The 18,072-nt window shown below is 47.0% G+C and overlaps 2 pseudogenes; one reads left to right on the top strand and one right to left on the bottom strand.

The window, feature by feature from the left end:
- Positions 1-868: 868 nt before the first annotated feature.
- Positions 869-5,161, bottom strand: LOC142440239 (large ribosomal subunit protein eL37-like; annotated as a pseudogene).
- Positions 5,162-7,670: 2,509 nt separating this feature from the next.
- Positions 7,671-8,223, top strand: LOC142440238 (large ribosomal subunit protein eL15-like; annotated as a pseudogene).
- Positions 8,224-18,072: the final 9,849 nt, after the last annotated feature.

Genomic DNA, 18,072 nt, shown 5'->3' with positions numbered 1-18,072 from the left:
CAAAAGGATCATGATCGTCTGATTTTATTTATGTACAGTGAAACCCGTAAGTGCCGGAACTCGACAGGGCTGCCTTGTGTTTCAATTCCTGAGAGTTTTCCACCTTTGGACAGGGTGCAGTCAACACTTTCCTCTGACTGCTTGTAGGGGGAAGTGTTTGCGTTTTTCTTCTCTGACCACCTTGTACAAAGAGTTCTGCAACACACCCTTACAAAAGGGTCGCCGGGAGGAGACGAGCCAGTCAGGGTGCACAGTGTAGCAACAATGAAACATACAGCTTTCCTCTAATTCTTAAATGCTTCCTTTCCCCCCAACTATCATGATCCCAACTGTACCTTACAAATCCGACTAGACCAGAGGATATACACTGGTACAGATAGGAACTGGAAACAGGGAATCCAGAGCGGATGATCTCGTTAGGACCAGTGGTGAGAGAGGTGATACCCAGAGGGTGGAGGGACAGTGAGGTGGAAAGGGGGAACCAATTATAAGGATCTACATATAACCTCCTCCCTGGGGGACATACAACAGAAAAGTGGGTGAAGGGAGACATTAGATGGTGTAAGACATGACAAAATAATAATAATTTATAAATTATCAAGGATTCATGCGGGAGGGGGGTGCAGGGAGGGAGGGGGATAAATGAGCTGATACCAAGGCCTTAAGTGGAGAGCAAATCTTTTGAGAATGATGAGGGCAACAAATGTACAAATGTGCTTGACACAATTGATGTATGAATGGATTGTCATAAGAGTTGTAGGAGCCCCAATAAAATGATTTATTAAAAGTTTCTAAACTAGATTGTAGTGGTAATTTTTTTACATTTTTAATACGAGAATATTTATTGCACAACTAAATGTTGAAATCCTTAAGATGGACTTGACGCTGCATCAGCTGCCCTCTTGGGTTTAGGAGTTGCTCTTTCACGGAATCCAGGCCCGAATCCGCGGGAAACAGTGTTTAGGTGGCTCATTCGACCAGTAGAGGTGGTACTTCGTCTTCTAGCCTTGGCGCTCCAGTTACACTTTCTCTTGCACGTGGCAGGGCAGCCACATCTGGAGATGGCAGGCCTTGGAGCCACGGCGGCCGCACAAGGTGTGCGTCTTATTGCGGCGCTTTCTGAAGGATGACGCTCCTTGGTCATCTCACTTCTACAGCCAAGACCAAGGAGGCCGGAAGGGAAGGCACATCCGCTCTTTTACTCTATGTAGTGATAATTTAACATCATGCTGTGAATGCGCTTCATGCAGCTGGTTGAAACTAAACTGGTTCAATTGGTCAACTTTATGTTATATATGTTTCATCATAAAAGAAACAAAAGGGGGGTGGGGACAGATTGTGCAGAGTCTTCACCACAAAAGCCTTTCCAGAAGGGTGTCTCCGTGACACTGCAGGAGATCCGAGGGCACCACTCAGTCAGCCAGCTCTTCTTTCCAGGGGCCTGGGGCCGACCCCCTGGCTGCTGCCCTCAGAGTCGGGCCGACCCCACTGTGGAGGGCAGAAAGAGCACTTGGCATGTGCTGTGTCAGGGAAGTCTCGGGGTGCCAGGGGACACAGGTTCATAGAACAAAGTTGGGAAAACAGGTGGATTAGCCCAAGGCGCCCCAGAGCCACAGAGGCTGCATTCTGCATAGGCAGAGATGGGAGAGGAGTTGGGGTCCAGCCAAGGCCTGAGACAGTGAAGTGGGACCTTGAGAAAGCAGGCTGGAGAACTCACAGATAAGCATGGGATTGAGACAGCTGTCAGTCCAAAAGTTTGCACGCTGTGGCAGAAGGTTCAGATTTCTCCCCACAAGAAACAAGGAAACCACTGAATTTTATATTGCTCTCTCATTACAGTGACAGTCAGAGGGGAATGATGGGAGATGGGAGGGAGTGGTAGCAGGGCCATGTGTCCTGAGTGGTTATGACCTGACTCCATGTACTGGGACAGGCCGGATGGAGTAGGCCTGAAAGCTGGACCGGAACCCAGAGTGGAGGGCTCCAAAGCCTGGGCAGGGCCAGGCAGGCAGTGAGCAGACCCTAGCTGCCTTTATCAGGGAGAGGACCACACTGCCCCCAGGTGCTGCTGCTGCGCGGCCGCTCAGCTGTATCCTCCATATTAGTCCCTCGTGACTAGTAGAAAAGTTCTCAGCAGTGATACATGCCCAAATTCCATATTAATAGAGAAACAGAGTGAAGGTCAGAGAAGGCCTGTAACTTGTCCAGTGGCCTCAGATGTGGAACCCAGGTCAGGCTCCCAGACCCTTGATCAGGATGCTTTAGGGCCACTCCTGGCTCAGACTGGAGGGAAAGGGGCACAGGGCATGGCACACGGAGTCTGAAAGAAGCCCAGCATCCCTTCTGCCGTGGAGAAACTGGAAACCACAGATGGGCACGGGCCCAACTCCCTCTCCATTCACTGCTTTGGGAGGTTCTGCTGCTGCGGGGGTGGGGGTGAGGGTACAGAGCTGGCTCCGTGGGTGTGTACAGGGCAGTGGTGATGACATGTTTCTTTCTTTCTGTCTTTCTTTCTTTCTTTCTTTCTTTCTTCTTCTTCTTCTTCTTCTTCTTCTTCTTCTTCTTCTTCTTCTTCTTCTTCTTCTTCTTCTTCTTCCTTTTCCTCCTCCTCCTCCTCCTCCTCCTCCTCCTCCTCCTCCTCCTCCTCCTCCTCCTTCTTTTGACATCTGCTTCCAGCACCAGGACAGGACTTCCAAGCCAGGGAGCCGAGGCCAGTGGTTGAGGAGGGAGTAGGGTGGTTAGAGGCCCCAGTCAGCACATGGGAAACAGCCAGAAGTCTTCTCCTGGCCTGAAAAGGAAGGATTCTGGGACTGAAGCCTGCATCTGAGTGTCCTGTGTCCGCATTCCGCCAGTGAACTGGTTGAATGACTCCTACAATGAGGGGCCTGACAGAGAATGGGAGAGAAGTGCAGACTGTCCTGATTCCGGGGTCCAGAGACAGCAACTCCCAGGGAGGCCCTCGTGCCATCCTCACTTCCCCTGCCAACTACTCTGTAACCTCCTGCTTCTTGCTATCCATCTGGCTCCATGGCTGTGGAAGAAAGTTTAACTTTACAGAGTTTAAGGACCACTGTAAGGGGCCCTGGTAGTGTAGTGGTTATGCGTTGGTCTGCTAACCTCAAGGTCTGAAGTTTGAAACCACCTTATGATTTGAAGGAGAAATACAGGGGTTTTATTTTCTTCTGCAAAGAGTTACAGTCTCCAAGGGAATAATAAGAGATCTAACATCAGTGGCAAGGAGGGTATAGAATGCCTAATGGGTTTGATCAAGTGCAATGTACTGAAAGTACTGAGAGTCAAATGGGACCGGAGGAAAGTGAAAGGAAATAGAGGAAAGAACTAGGAGGCAAAACGCATTTTTAAAATGGTTTTATTACAGGCTCAAACAACTCTTATCACAATCCATACATACTTCAATTGTGTAAAAGCACATTTGTACATTCATTGCCTTCATCATTCTCAAAACATTTGCTCTCCAACCTAAACCCCTGGAATCAGCTCCTCATTTTTCCCTTCCCTCCCCCGTCACCCCCCCTCATGAACCCTTGATAATTTATAAGTTATTATTTTGTCATATCTTGCCCTGTCCGACATCTCCCTTCACCCACTTTTCTGTTGTCCCCCCCCCCCCCAGGGAGGAGGTCACATGTAGATCCCTGGAATCGGTTCCCTCTTTCCAACCCACCCTCCCCCCACCCTACCAGTATCGCCACTCACACCACTGGTTCTGAAGGGATCATCCGCCCTGGATTCCCTATGCCTCCAGCTCCTGTCTGTACCAGTGTACATCCTCTGGTCTAGCCAGATTTGTAAGGTAGAATTGGGATCATGATAGTGGGGGAGGAGAAAGCATTTAGGAACTAAAGGAAAGCTGTATGTTTCAGTGTTGCTACATTGCGCACCCTGACTGACTCCTCCCCAAGGGGATGTTCCAGTGGCCTACAAATGGGCTTTGGGTCTCCACTCCACACTCCCTGCCTCATTCACTATGATGTGATTTTTTGTTCTGATAATGCCTGATACCTGATCCCTTTGACACCTTGTGATTGCACAGGCTGGTGTGCTTCTTTCATGTGGGCTTTGTTGCTTCTGAGCTAGATGGCCACTTGTTTACCTGCAAGCCTTTTAAGACCCCAGGTGCTATATCTCTTGATAGCCGGACACCATCAGCTTTATTCACCACATTTGCTTATGCCCCCCTTTGTCTTCAGTGATCATATTAGGGAGGTGAGCACTCAATGATATGGTTTTTTGTTCTTTGATGCCTGATACCTGATCCCTTCAGCACCTCGTGATCACACAGGCTGGTGTGTTTCTTCCATGTGGACTTTGTTGCTTCTGAGCTAGATGGCCACTCATTTACCTTCAAGCCTTTAACACTCCAGATGCTATATCTTTTGATAGCCGGGCACCATCAGCTTTCTTCACTACATTTGCTTATTCACCTGCTTTACTTCAGCAGTTGTGTCAGGAAGGTGAGCATCATAGAAAAGGCAAAATACATTTATAGAGGTCTAAATAAAGTCATGCATATGTGCATGACTATAATTAAATATATTAATATATAACAATAGGGAAATAGGCCTATGTAGATATATTTAAATGTTAAGTATTAAGGTAGCAGAAGGACATTGGGCCTCTACTCAAAAACTCCCTCAATGCAAGAACACTTTGTTCTAATAATCTGGCATTCTGTGAAGCTCACCTTCCTGGCAGGATCACTGAAGATAAAATGGGTGCATAGCAAATGTGGTGAAGAAAGCTGATGGTGCCCGGCTATCAAAAGATATAGCATTAGGGGTCTTAAAGACTTGAAGGTAAACAAGCAACTACCTAGCTGAGACTCAACAAAGCCCACATGGAAGAGGCACACCAGCCTGTGTGATCATGAGATATCAGCAGGATCAGGGATCAGGCATCAAAGACTCCAAACAAGCAAATATATGGATGCAAATGATGGAGTCAGAGTGGAGACCCAAAGGCCATCTATAGACAATTTGACATTCCCTCACAAGGAAGGAATGAGACAACCAGGGTGCAGCATAGCACCGATGGAACACACAGACTCCTCTAATTCTTTTTTTTAAGCAAAATGGAAGAAATGTATTGGAGTCCATCGGCAAACCCTAGAGGGGCCCAGCATACCCGACTGTGTAGACATGCTCAGCAAAGTGTCACACCATTCACTGTCCCTCCATGTCCCAGAGGGACTCCCCTTGAGCCGAGCCCCAAAGCCCCAGGACTGGCTGGGATTGGGGACTCCTCTAGTTCTTTAAGACTTGTATTCAAACAAGCAGCCATCTAAGTGAGGCCGCTGCTAAGGCCACACAGAAGAAGCCCACCAGTCTATGTGATCCAAAAATGACAATAACCGAATCCAAATATAATGAAGGGGAAGGTATCCGAGCTTAGATTGTGACACCTAATTTGTCAAAGGCTATGGAAGGCAGTAGGAACCCCACATCCATCTACAGGGTGTCTAGTAGGACTGGGCCTCTGGCAGATCCCCTCTGGTCACAGGTGAGGGACTTGAACAGCTGTACACTCAGACAGAGAAAATTGTAAACTTGATTATGGTGGATCAAACCATGGGAAAATATGATACTTTGTCAGTTGACCTCTCTCTTGGCCCAACCTGAATTTGCTCTAGGCTGAAGTATTTCCCTATTGTTCCAAAAAAAATACATTTCTTCTTTGGCTTTTTAAACATTGTTGGTGTGTTTTTCTTTCTTACTTTTTAGTTTTATATTACTACGATTGTTTTCTTTTCGGTTTCATTTTGTTTCCGTTAGGTCTCCCAGTTTATGCAGCACAGGAGTGGATGAATAGAGACAATAACTGGTGCAATGGTTTATTGGGAAGTGGGGTTGGAGGGCGGTATTGGGGAGCAATCAGTGGGCGTGGGAGTGAGGAGGGAGCTTTAGAGCTGATTGTGATGAGGTATACACAACACCTTTTAGAAGTGGTTTAACTATGAAAGGGCAGATATGTGAATACTACGTCAAGAAAACTGCCGAGAGAGAGAGAGAGAGAGAGAGAGAGAGAGAGAGAGAAACCCAAGTGTACCTGTGGCTACTACGGGTGCAGGAGGAAGCATTTGCCGAGGGACACCGAGCTCACCATAAAGGTGATGGGCCGACTGGAGACGGTGGTACAGCACAGACTCTAAGCAGAGGCACTGTTGGGCATGTAGAAGTTGTGGAATTGGTTAATGTTCTGATGTGCATATGTTTGCCAAAACTGGGGCGGGGGACATGAATAACAATGGGTGTGAGGAAAAAGAAAATGTTCTGAAATTGTGGTAAAGATTGTACAACCTTCTTGAGCTGGTTGAACTATTGAATTGTATGGTATGGGGTCAAAGTGCCCCCAAAACCTGTTTTTTAAAAGATTTACAACCCCACAAACCCTGTACGGGTCCCTGCGGGTCAGAACCAAGGTGATGACCTTGCATTTGGTAGCTGGCACAGAAGAGCACTCACGGCTGGGGGGGCTAAGTGCCGGATTGGGATTGCGGAGAAGTTGGTGTGGGAACCAGCAGTCACTCCGGGAGAAGGGGGAGGCGAGGGGCACTCAGGGCGACTGCCGTGTCAGCAGTCCTGCAGGGCTCCTCCGCCCTACAGCTCAGTAGGCATGGAATCGAGTCATGCAGTGGACTGGGTTTGGGGGGGATCCATTTTTAATCATTTGGCTTCTGCTCTAGTTCAGGCGTCCTCAAACTGCAGCCCACGGGCCACATGAGGCCCGCTGAGGGCATTTATCCGGCCCACAGGGTGTGTTTGCCCCGTTTGTTTTTACTTCAAAATAAGATACGTGCAGTGTGCACAGGAATTTGTTCATAGTTTTTGTCTAAACTATAGCCCGGCCCTCCAATGGGTCTGAGGGACAGTGAACTGGCCCCCTCTTTAAAAAGCTGAGGACCCCTGCTCTAGTTTCTGAGTGCTCACTCTACATTCTGGAATTTCCTGAGGAATTGAGGTACTTTTTGGTCTTTAACAGAACCACGGATCTGTGTTAATGAGTTGGGGGCTAGCTATTAACAACAACAACAAAAACTAAATCACTGCCATGCAGTAGATGGTGACTTGCGGTGATCCTGTAGGACAGGGTAGAACTGCCAACGTGAGCTTCGGAGACTGTAACTCTTTATGGAAGTAGAACACCCCTTCTTTCTCCCTTGGAGCGGCATGTGGTTTTGAACGGTGGAGCTTGCAGTTAGCAGCCCAGGTCTTCAAATCTCTTGGCACAGAATCAGTTAGTGCTGCATGTGTTTGTTAAAACTCCTCACTGTGCATCAATTCCTGGGGCCCAGTTCTTCACTTACAATGCTTTCAGCGCAGCTTGGAGTTCTTCCATTGAGACCACCTGGTAGCCTGATTATCAGCTCAGCTGTTTCACCCAGGGAGGAGCCTACCTGTCAGCCACACCTGTGCACACACTTGTGCACACGCCTATGCCTGATCACAACTCTGTAATCAGGATCTAGATGCAGACACTTCATTGGATTTCTGGCTGGTGAAAGACGTCCGGGAATGTGGGAGGCAGTGCTTCCCATTGGGAATTGTCCTAGACCTTGCTCTGTATATCTCTTTGGATTTTATTTTTTTAAGAGTTGCATTTGTAGAAAGTCTCTTCCTTTTGGTCTGGCGGCAGCCATCAGGTAAGCCAAGATGAGCGCCTACAAGTGCATGCAGGAGCTGTGGAGGAAGAAGCAGTCAGAGGAGATGCGCTTTCTCCTGCGGGTCTGCTGTTGGCAGTGCCTGGCACCATGCCCAGCCTGACAAGGCGTGCCAATTGAGCTACAAGGCCAAGCAGGATTCGAATCCGATGTGGTGGCCTCAAACGGCCAGTGCCAAGTGTGCCGCCTTTGGAAAACCTGCCCATCACGGTGTTAACCAGCTGGAGTTTGCTCGAAGCCTTCAGTCGGTTGCTGGGGAGCGAGCTGGACGCCACTGTGCAGCCCTGAGGGTCCTGAATTCTTACTGGGTTAGTGAAGATTCCACAAACTTTTCGGAGTTATCCTCATTGATCCAATCCATGAAGCCATCAGAAGAAATCCTGACACCCAGTGGATCACTAAGCCAGTCCACAAGCACAGAGATGCGGGGACTGCCAGGTGCGGGCCGCAAGAGCCAGGGCCTAGGAAAGGGCCCCAAGTTCCACCCCAGGATCGGGGTTCCGAGCTGCATGGAGAAGTACAGCACTCTGCAGCTCCCCCGTTAATATTAATCTATATCATAATTGTAAAACCCATGACTGAAAAATTAATTAATTAGTTAATTAATTAATTAAATTGAAAACCCAGGCCTACCAACTAAAAAGGGGCGGGGGGGGGCAGAAAAAAAGAAAGAAAAGAAATGGATAGCGGGGCCCAGGGCACTAACCCACCCAAGGGGAGGGTATTGTTTATATCTCCGCAGGGAAATGGGACCAGTGCTCCAAGATGTGAATGCAACATGCCGACATGGAGTAGGGAACCAGTGGAGAGGTCTGAGGGGCATAAGCAAATGTGGCGAAGAAAGCTGATGGTGCCCGGCTATAAAAAGATATAACATCTGGGGTCTTAAAGGCTTGAGGATAAACAAGCAGCCATCTAGTTGAGAAGCAACAAAGCCCACATGAAAGAAGCATACCAGCCTATGTGATCACAAGGTGTAGAAGGGATCGGGTATCAGGCATCATCAGAACAAAAAATCATATCATTGTGAATGGGGGGGGGAGTGGAGACCCAAAGCCCATTTGTAGGCCACTGGAACATCCCCTTGGGGAGGAGAGGAGTCAGTCAGGGTGCGCAATGTAGCAACAATGAAACATACAGCTTTCCTTTAGTTCCTAAATGCTTCCTCCTCCCCCACTATCATGATCCCAATTCTACCTTACAAATCTGGCTAGACCAGAGGATCTACACTGGTACAGATGGGAACTGGAAACACAGGAAATCCAGGACAGATGATCCCTTCAGGACCAGTGGTGAGAGTGGTGATACAGGGAGGATGGTGGGAGGGTGGGGTGGAAAGGGGGAACCGATTCCAGGGATCTACATATAACCTCCTCCCTGGGGGACGGACAACAGAAAAGTGGGTGAAGGGAGATGTCGGACAGGGCAAGATATGACAAAATAATAATTTATAAATTACCAAGGGCTCATGAGGGAGGGGGAAGCTGGAAGGGAGGGGGGAAATGAGGACCTGATACCAGGGGCTTAGGTGGAGAGCAAATGTTTTGGGAATGATGAGGGCATTGAATATACAAATGTGCTTTACACAATTGAAGTATGTATGGATTGTGGTGAGTTGTATGGGCCCCTAATAAAATGATTTTTTAAAAACCATGCCTAATAAACCATCAGGACGTCACACTTACTTAAAAAGAGAGGGAGAGAGTTGTAATTGTTCTGTGAGTCATTTCAGCAAATTCAAAGCCACACGTACAGGGGGAGCCAGCAGGTAAGACGTGAGCTAGCCCGGCAGAGGCACCAGAGTGTCTGGATTTCTTCGTTCTGTTAGGGTCAGGCATGAAGCATTGCCTGGTCCGATGCCATCCCCACAATCTTCCCTCGGTTGGAGCCCATTGTGCTGTCGCTGGAGTTGTAGGCCTTCTCTTCGAAGGCCTTCCTCTTTTCCCTGAGCATCTTTAAGATGCTTCACATCTTCTCCAGGGACTGTACCTTTCGCCACCACGTCCAAAGTACATGGTCACTATTTTCACTTCAAAGGAGCGTTCCAGATGTATGTCTTCCAAGATCAATTTGTTGATTTTTCTGGAAGTCCATGGTCTATGGCAGTGGTTCTCAACCTTCTTCATGACACAACTCTTTAATACTGCTCATGTTGTGGTGCCCCCCCCAGCCACAAAATTATTTTCGTTGCTACTTCAAAACTGTAATTTTGCTAATGTTATGAATCGGGTGACCCTTGTGAAAGGGTCGTCTGACCCCAAAGGGGTTGCAACCCACAGGTTGAGAATCACTGTCTTACACAGTCTGCTGTCTCCCTTCACCCACGTTTCTGTCATTTGTCACCCTGCATGGAGGGGGTTATAAGTTGATCACTGTGATCAGTTCCTCCTTTCTCCCCTCCACCTTCCCCCTACCCTTATAGTATTGCTACTTCCATTATTGTTCCTGAGAGGTTTATCTGTCCTGGATTCCATGTGTTGAGAGCTCTTATCTGTTCCACTATGCATGCTCTGGTCTAGCTGATTTGTAAGGTAGAACTGGGGTCATGATAATGGTAGTGGGGGTGGGGCATTAAAGACCTAGAGGAATGTTGTGTATTTTGTCAGTGCTATACTGCACCCAGGCCATCTCGTCCCTTCCTTGTGACCCTTCTCTGAGGGGATGTCTAATTACCTACAGATATCTTACCACCCAGACAAAAAAAAAGTACCTACAGATTTCACAAGGACAGCCTCCTCTTTTAAAGAGCAAGATGTGGAATTATGTATGTTAAAAAGGAATGAGGGCCACGGTCTGGCCTCTTTGGACTTCAAAAGGGTTAAAGAGAATCAACTTCAACATCAGCCTAAGGCCGATTCCTATGAACTAGAAGTCAGACAGGCTCTGCCCTCCAGCATTCTTTTTTTTCTTCTTTTAATAAATCATTTTATTGGGGGCTCTTATAGCTCTCATAACAATCCATACATCAATTGTATCAAGTACCTTTGTTCATATGTTGTCATCATCATTTTCAAAACATTTTCTTTCTACTTGAGCCCTTGGTATCAGCTCCTCTTTTTCCCCTTCCTATCCCCCCACCCTTGTGAACCCTTGATGAATTATAAATTATTATTATTTTCCTAACTTACACCGTTTGTTGTCTCCCTTCACTTACATTTCTATTGTTCGTCCCTCGTGGTGGGAGGTGTTATACATCGATCATTGTGATCAGTTCCCCCTTTCTCTCCATTCTCCCCCGACCTTTGCCCTACCCTCATGGTATCGCTACTCCCATTATTGTTCTCAAGGGGTTTCTCTGTCCTGGCTTCCATGTGTCGAGCTCTTATCTGTACCAGTGCACAAGCTCCGGTCCAGGTAGAAGTGGGGTCATGATAGTGGGGAGCAGGAAGCATTAAAGAACTAGAAGACTGTTGTGTTTCAGCTGTACCGTACCTGCAACGCCAACTTTTTATAATCACAATGAGCCCTCTTAACAATCACTCACAACTAAATCATCTAGCTCTACAGCATCCGGGGTCTTAAAGGCTTGTCTTAAAACAAGCACCCATCTAAGTAAAATGTCAGCTAAGCTTACACGGAAGAAGCACAGCAGCCTATGGGATCAAAGAATTAATCATTCACGATCACACGGGGGATTGTATCAGAGCTTAAATTCTGAGCACTCCCATTTGCAAAAGGCTGAGATGGCAGTGTCAGCCCAAAATCCACTTGCAGGGTCCCCACATAGAGGGAGCCTCCGTTGGATTCTTTCTGATCATTAACCAAGGATGTAGAGAATCTTGCCTTCAGACAGAGTGCCTTGGAAAGTAGATTACCCCCACCCCTCTCCAGCCAGGCCCGGACGAGGGACAGGCTCTCTGGGATGACGACACCCTAGTGGAGAGAATGAGTCATGCCCTCTCAGCTCACCTTGATGGCCTTACTTAGAGGGTCCTGGACCAATCTTGTAAACCTTTCTTCTAACAATGGACATGTCCCAATTGTGCCCTACGCCCGCTTTTGTAGTCCCCCTGGTCACTGTGAATTTGTGGCAGTTCCCTTTGTCCCATGCCCCATGTAGCTAGTGTCCCAACTGTGCCGCTTCAGGCGCCATTTTGACCTGTGCTAATAACCTCGCTCATTCTGATGACTTGTCTGCGTCTTTGTGTTGTCTTGGTCTCTTTTAAGATTTAGGAAATATTCTCAATCTCTAACAAAATAAATTAATCCTATAATTCTATTAGCATCTCCTCCCACCTTAATCTTATCTCCTCCCGCGTTCTCTACCCAGACCCAGCAGGAAAGAAGAAGCACACCCAACGTACATGATCCACCCAGTTGCTTGGAGGCAGTTACAGACTATGGCTAGGAAGAAGCAAAGGAGCTCACTGCCATCAAGTTGCTTCCTACTCATGGAGCCCCTAGAGGACAGAGTAGAATTACCCGGGCGGGTTTCCAAGACGGACTTTTTACCGGAGTAGAAAGTCTCATCGGTCTGTTCTCTGGCAGCCCAATGCATTGCCACGCCGCCGACAGCGACCCTACGGCTCAAGACGCAAAACAAAGAAGTCTGATGCTTTCTTTCAAGAAGGGTTCCCAGCGCCCCACTTTCAGAGTTACAATCACAATGAACTCTGATGCAATCTGCCAGCATCTTCCCCCAATTTCTCTTACCCAGACCCATCAGACAAAGAAGAAACCAGCAGGGACTAATTATCTCTTGCCTGCCTCATCCGTGACTAAACGTGCCCATGGAAGCATGTAGGCCAGCCCCTGCATGTCGTCTTCTCTCCCCATGTAGATATCCAATCTCTAAATTGCCCCTCCATTTCAACCAGTCCTCCGGGGAGACAGAAGCATGTTCCTTCATGTGAAAAATATCTTCATTCCGCTTCTACCTTTAAGGAGCTACATCCATTAGCAATGTCCACTCCAGGGCAAGATATGAAACTGCAGCAATTTCTATCAGCTCACAATATCAAGCATCCTTCGTTCTTCATTTTGTCAAGTTCAGGTCTTCTCAGTCCTAGTCATCTGTGTTAAACTGGTTTCCCTAGAGAAGCAAATTCAGTGATGTGTATATATAGATAGATAGATAGATAGATAGAGAGAGAGAGAGAGAGAGACATAGATATATAGATATATTGTTGTTGCTGTGTGGGGCCCTGCGCGCATATGCAATGTGCATATGTGTGTGTGTGTGTGTGTGTGTGTGTATATATATATAATATATATAAATTTACACTAGGAAAGTGACTCTTGCAGGGCCAGCCCTAATTCCAACTACATGGACACGCCCTCACCCCCCAGGAGAATCACGTCAGAGGACAGCACTGAAGCTACAGCTCAAGGAGAGGGGTGCGTCTGACCAGAGCACACAGGAGCAAACAAAGAAGGAAGGAGAGAGAGTGGAACACATCCTGGCCCACCAAGCCCCCAGGACCATATTCCTGTTCAGAGCATCCAATGCGCAGAGAGGATCATGGGGCCAGTCCCACCAGGAGACACTGCCTCCCTCACTGACCCACAGTGCTACGAGGGACAACACTGGAGACACAGTGCAGGAATTGTGCCCGATCTGACCCCACCACACCTGAGCAAAATGCTAAGGATCTATGCAACAGAGCAGTAAGGGGAGCAAAGCAATAAAGTCCCTGGGGAATACCCAAAATAGACTTTGGGGCCAGGGCGTGGCAACCTATCAGACTGGACTGGAAAACACTCCTAAAGGTCAACAAACAGACCTTGAACTATTTATAGGCTTTTCCTCCTCCCCACCCCCACCCCCAGTTTATTTTGTTGTTTTCTTTTGTTGTTTTGTTTTGCTCTGTCTTGTTTTTGTGCTTATTATTGTCTCTGCATGTCTATCTAGATACAATAGTCAGGATAAACAATCCGGAGGAGAAAACAAGTGGACCAACGGTTCGGGAGATGGGGGGGACATGGGAGAGGGGGAGGTGGGGGGAAAGGAAGTGGGTGTTAACAAACCCAGGGACAAGGGAACAACAAGTGATCTAAAATTGATGGTGAGGAGGCCACAGGATACCTGGTAGGACTTGATCAAGGGCAATGTACCCGAGAGGAATTACTGAAACCCAAATGAAGGCCAAAAGTGATAGTGGGACAAGAGGAAAGTAAAAGGAAATAGAGGAAAGAGCTAGGAGGCAAAGGGTATTTATAGAGGTCTAAATACAGACATGTACACATATAAATATATTTATACATAACAATAGGGAAATAGATCTATGTACATATATTTATGTGTTAAATATCAAGGAAGACATTGGTCAGTGTAAGACATGAGGAAATAATAATAATTTATAAAATATCAAGGGTTCATGAGGGAGGGAGAGGTGTGGAGGGAAGGGAAAAATGAGGATCTGATCCCCGGGGGCTCGGGTGAAAAGAGAATGCTTTGAAAATAATGATGGCAGCAGATGTGCAAATGTGCTTACACACTGGATGGATGGATGGATGGATGGATGGATGGATGGATGGATGGTGGTAAGAGTTGTACGGGGCCCAATACAATGATTAAAAAGAAAGTGACTCACACAGTTATAGAAGCAGATAGGTCCAGTCTGAGTCAAGTGTGTGATTTTGATAAATTCTTTTGGTTAAACCCAGGCCCCAGGCCACTCCAGAAGTTGCTTTTCACACTCAGGCTGTATAGCACACATCTCTTGCTCCCATTTCATCCAGTACAAGCGATAATCAAGTCTCACTTTCCACGCCCCATCCTTTCTCTACAAAGTCCCATGCATCTCTGTGCCTGGAGCCACTGCAGTGAATCTTCTGAGGCCGCCTGTGAGAATGCCATGGGGGCCACCAATGACCTCCTCTGACCTTCTCATAGCACGCTCTGCTTTTCTGCTGAGTTCTATCACCCATTTGCAATGGCGACCAGGAATTCACCCACACTGCTCATGATTATAGATCTTACCAGGGAAGTTTACAGGTTACAATTCCGGGTCAAAGCGATTGCTCAAGAGCACCTCCTTTCACAGCTACTGTGCCCACAGGCATGCCTTTTTCTGACCCGAGGCCTCCTGGTCACTCAGACATTGCCCTTTGCCCACTTGGGCAATGTTACAAAGCTCTTTTAGCATTGCCAATAAATGGCCAAAGGGAACACCATGACGCCAAGTCTCAGCCTAAAGGCACTCGGTTCTAGTTCGGTGATGTCAGGAAACCTATGAAGGGCCTGGAAACCCACTCTGCCAGCAGGCCTGCCTGAAGGAACTTGGCTGCACTTGCTCTGTGGCCTGAGAAGCAGCTCCTCCGTCTAGTGCTCCGGCTCTTGGTTCCGTCCTCGTGACTGTGCCTATTGCGTCAAGGCGTCTCCTGGAGGTGCGGCATACTGGGACTTGGGGCTCCAAAAGACACTCTTGGCTCTGAGCACTTCTTTCCTGATGGTAGTGAGATCCCTGCTCCTGGTTCTTAGATGGTTCATTTTAAACCCACTGGTCTCACAATCACAATGGACCCGGTTGACACTCGCTCGCATTGAATCCTACCATTCTATCAGCATCGTCCTCCACCTTCTCTTACCCAACCCATCGGGAAAGGAAGAAATGCACCTGATCTGCGTGGGCCGCCAGTAGTGTGGGAGAGTTACAAAGGCTGTGTCTAGAAGACCCGTACCCAGTAAACCACAGCACTGCCATGTGCACGGTTTGCTAGCTTTTCTACAAAAATACGGGGAGGCACTCTGTGTGTGTCTCTGTGTTGTTGTTGTAAGGCGCCTCTAGCTGGTTCTGACACACAGCAGTCCTGTGTATAACAGAACACTGCATGGTCCTGCGCCATCCGTATCAGTGTCTCCAAGTTTGGGCCCATGGTTGCAGCCACTGTGTCAATTCCTCTTGACAAGGCCTTCTTCTTTTTCGCGGCCCCTTACTTTACCAAGCGTGATGGCCTTCTGTGGGGTCTGATTTCACCTGATAAAATGTCCAGCGTCAGTGAGATGAAGCTTCACCATCCTTGCATCTGAGGAGCATGCTGGCTGTACTTCTTCCCAGATGGATTTGCTTTCTATTTGTCAGTCCATGGTACTTCGAGTATTTATTTATTTTGCCAGCACCATAATTCAAATGCATTTGGTTCCTTTTTGGTCTTCCTTATTCAATGTCCAATTTTCTTTTTTCTTTTTTTTTAGTATCCCATCATGGTTTCCTTTATTTTATTATTTTTTTAACAATTTATTGGGGCTCATACAATTCTTATCACAGTTCATACATATACATACATCAATTGTATAAAGCACATCTGTACAATCTTTGCCCTAATCATTTTTTTCTCCTCTTTTCTTTTTTTACATTTTATTAGGAACTCATACAACTCTTATCACCATCCATACATATACATACATCAATTGTATAAAGCACATCCATACATTCCCTGCCCCAATCATTCTCAAGGCATTTGCTCTCCACTTAAGCCCCTTGCATCAGGTCCTCTTTTTTTTTTTTCCCCTCCCTCCCCTTTCCCCCCTCCCTCATGTGCCCTTGGTAATTTATACATCCTTATTTTGTCATATCTTGCCCTATCCGGAGTCTCCCTTCCCCCCTTCTCTGCTGTCCCTGTCCCAGGGAAGAGGTCACATGTGGATCCTTGTAATCAGTTCCCCCTTTCCAACCCACTCACCCTCCACTCTCCCAGCATCGTCCCTCACACCCTTGGTCCTGAAGGTATCATCCACCCTGGATTCCCTGTACCTCTAGCCCTCATATGAACCAGTGTACAGCCTCTGTCCTATCCAGGCCTGCAAGGTAGAATTCGGATCATGGTAGTTGGGGGGAGGAAGCATCCAGGATCTGGGGAAAGCTGTGTTCTTCATTGGTACTACCTCACACCCTAATTAACCCATCTCCTCTCCTAAACCCCTCTATGAGGGGATCTCCATTGGCCGACACTTGGGCCTTGGGTCTCCACTCTGCACTTCCCCCTTCATTTAATATGGTATATATATACATATATACACATCCATATATACATATACACACATATACACATACATACACACACTTACATCTTTTTTTTGCATGATGCCTTATACATGGTCCCTTGGCACCTCGTGATCGCACTGGCCGGTGTGCTTCTTCCATGTGGGCTTTTTTGCTTCTGAGCTAGATGGCCGCTTGTTCACCTTCAAGCCTTTAAGACCCCAGTCACTATCTCTTTTGATAGCCGGGCACCATCAGCTTTCTTCACCACATTTACTTATGCATCAATGTCCAATTTTCACATAGATATTAGGTGATTGAAAATACCATGGCTTTTAAATGGAGAGCAAATGCTTTGAAAATGATGAGGGCAATGAATGTACAAGGGTGCTTTACACAATTGATGTATGTATAGATTGTGATAAGAGTTGTATGAGCCCCTAATAAAATGTTTAATAAAAAAAAAAAGAAAATACCATGGCTTGAATCAAGCGCACCTCAGTCCTCAAAGTAATGTGTTTGCTTTTCAACACTTTAAAGAGGTTTTGTGCAGCACATTTACCCAATGCAAAGTCGTTGTTTGGTCCCTTGACTGCTGCTTCCATGAGCACTGATTATGAACAATATCCTTGGCAATTTTATTCTTTATCCGTTTATCACGATGGTACCTACGGGTCCAGTTGTGGGGATTCTGGTCTTCTTTACACTGAGTTGTCATCCATCCTGAAGGCTGCATCCTTGATCTTTACAAGCAGTGCTTCAAGTGCTCCTCACTTTCAGTAAGCAAGGTTGGGTCATCTGCATATCTTAGGTTATTCATAAAACTTTCTCCAATCAAAAAAAGAAAGAAAACTTCTCCAATCCTGATGCCACATTCGTCTTCATGTAATCCAACTTCTCTGATCATTTGCTGAGCATCCCGATTGAATAAGTATGGTGAGAGGCTACAAGCTTGACACACACTTTTCCTGATTTTGTACCAATGGTACTTGTGGTACTTACATCATCTCCTGTCAACTTGCGAAGGGATGGAGTCTAGCCTGTCAATCAGATCACAGCTTGATGACCTCATTTGGAGGCTCCTCAGAGATAAATAGCTCACTGGAGGCCAAATGCAGACACTCTCTGCTTCGTCTTCCTGCTGACAAGACACATGGAGTTATGCTACAGCCCTGGAGCTGGAGGATCCACATAGAGACCCCTGCCAAAGCTGAGATGCTTCCACTGCCTTTGGACCCACAAGAATTTCCACTCACTGGCCTGTGCTCTCCCTGCATTCAGCATCATTGCATGTTCTGTGTGAGTCTGAAGAGGAATTTATGGTTGGTATCAGACATATGAGTTAATATCAGACTTATGAACTTGATATGGACTGGGCTGGGGTGTTTTCTAATTTTACAATTGCTCTTTGATATAAAGTTCTCTCTCCACATATAAGTGTTGCTGTATTTGTTTCTCTAGTCTACCCGG

Source organism: Tenrec ecaudatus, chromosome 2 (genome assembly GCF_050624435.1).
Source record: "Tenrec ecaudatus isolate mTenEca1 chromosome 2, mTenEca1.hap1, whole genome shotgun sequence".
In the NCBI taxonomy this organism is placed as follows: Eukaryota; Metazoa; Chordata; class Mammalia; order Afrosoricida; family Tenrecidae; genus Tenrec; species Tenrec ecaudatus.
Note: the sequence above shows the minus strand (reverse complement) of the source record. Positions and strands in the feature narration are given on the sequence as shown.